Below are 2,207 nucleotides of genomic sequence, written 5' to 3' on the forward strand. Positions count from 1 at the left end.
TGCACGGCACAGTGAAAGCAAAAGGAAGACAGGTTAATTGTCAATTAAAGTTATTTGGGCAGTAAGAGCTTATCTGTTCTGGATAAAGAGAATTTAATGGGAGGACATAGAAAAAAGGAAGTATGAAAAAAAATGAAATATTGAATCAGGGAGAATTTGATTCCACTTGCAAGCATTCATTCCAAAGCATCTGAATGACACTTGAGAAAACAGTAATTGTAAGGATAAGAATAGCACCTAAATTGTATCAAGGCCTATGGAGCTTCATTCAGACGCATCACACAAATTGTTTCCTTGGCTCAAAGGAAAAAGTCAGAGACATTCTAAAACCATGTTTAATAGTAGCAAGAAATTAACTGGCCACGTTCCCCACTTCTTCATTATCAAGAATAGTTTGAGTTTTTGTTCATCTGTCTCTAAATCATCTTAATTTATTAGTTTTCTATTTTCCTGAAATCACAAAATGAACTTTTTCTCTGTTAGGAATTCTTTCCCCATGATTTTCAACCCCAACATATGCTTTGCAGAGCCTCCGATGTTTTGTTAGTTCTACAGATGTTTTGTAAATGCATTTCAGCAAAATTTGCCAGTATTGCAAAAATTATCTATTGCTGATTGGAGTTACAGTTTGGACAGAGATGGAGTTAGATTAGATGGAAACGAAAACTGAAACTTCAAAATGGCTCACCAGGAAGTCAGGAATTCACAAAAAGCACAGAGAAGGAATTTCATTTGAGGGGTTGTTCAAAATATGCCCCTTTTGGGGAGTGGAGGGGTGTGGAAACCCTGGAGGTGGAAGTACTGTTTTCCTTGGTACGTGGCCTATGCATTCTCTACTGAAGATTTTTTTTCTTTCTAAGGATAGGAAGAAAAAAAAAAACCCAGAAAGTATAGTTTTGGTTTAGAATACAAGATAAAATGGATTAACTTTCACACTTGAAGTGAAATAGTATTACAACTTCAAAATACCTCTCCAAAGCAAGAGCTGAACAGCGATAACTGTCAGCACAGATTTGGGAATAATTTTTTTTTTAATCACTGTAGTTTCTACAGAATACAGTTCACCTACTGCCCAATTTTTCTTTGTGAAATAAATTCATTTTTTGTTCCAACCTTCTGCTCCTAATTGAGCATCCCCTAGGTTCAGGAATTTGTTAAAAATTGTTATAAAGTAAATTAGTATAATGGAAAAATAAAAACAGACTAACAGGCTATTTCTTTTTTCTTTTTTTTTTAATTTATTCATTTATGCATACAAGAACTGGGGTACAGGCTAGAGGTGCAGGAGATGGGAGGATTCACTAGAGACAGCTGGGAGCAGAACAGGCAGACTGACTGAAATACACTGCTGAGGGGAGCAGCAGGCAGGTCAAGAGAGGATTGCCACGCCATGTGGGTTACTACCTTGGCCGGGAATCAAACTCGTGCTGCAGTGGCTTAGGATATCTTCATAGTGCTGTGCTTCACCCTGTTGTGTTACTGGGGAGGGCCTCAACAGGCTATTTCTAGTACAGTCTCCTTAAATATTCCAGACTACGTAGGTATATACTCACATATATGTATTTGTATGTGTATATGTGATTTACTTCATAAACACATGTGCGTATGTATTTGAGTTTGAAATCTTTGTTGAAAAAAATTACCTAGAAATATTTACATTAATCTATCACCACTACATCAATGCAGAGTGTTTTTGCTTGCTAAATTTATGCTTTTAAAGTAATAGAAACTGACAGTGATTCCTTTTCTTAGCTAAGCTGATCTAAATTACTGATTGCAAATTTCCTGAATGCTAACTAGCTCATCATCAATTAGATGAATTTAACTCAGCAGGGTGTGAAATTGTGTTCTGATAGAGCTGTCCTACCTTTTCAGAATGCCCAGGGGTTTCTCAGCACTTTCCTAGATAAACTATAATCCAGCCTTGTCCGTGGTTTGACTACAAAGAGAAAAAAAAAATCAAGTTATCATAGTTCTGACATGAAAATCTTACTAAATATTTGACATTAAATAGTCACTTTTTTGTTTCCTAAAAAGTAGTAAAACTGTCTTAACTTCATCTCCAAGTTGTTATTCTCAGGTTGAAAAGAATTCAGAGGACACAAATTTTTTCACCATAAAGCAACATTAGTGCTTGTTATATAATATATATATTATATATATATATTATATATAATATATATTATATATATTATATATAATATATA

At 34.6% G+C, this 2,207-nt stretch overlaps 1 protein-coding gene across 2 annotated transcripts in view; it reads left to right on the plus strand.

The window, feature by feature from the left end:
• ADAMTSL1 (ADAMTS-like 1) overlaps positions 1–2,207 on the plus strand; it is a 340,785-nt gene that overhangs the window by 22,605 nt on the left and 315,973 nt on the right. The gene's annotated exons all lie outside the window — the stretch shown is intronic.

Source organism: Condylura cristata, unplaced genomic scaffold, assembly GCF_000260355.1.
Source record: "Condylura cristata isolate star-nosed mole 26May11 unplaced genomic scaffold, ConCri1.0 scaffold00006, whole genome shotgun sequence".
NCBI lineage: Eukaryota > Metazoa > Chordata > Mammalia > Eulipotyphla > Talpidae > Condylura > Condylura cristata.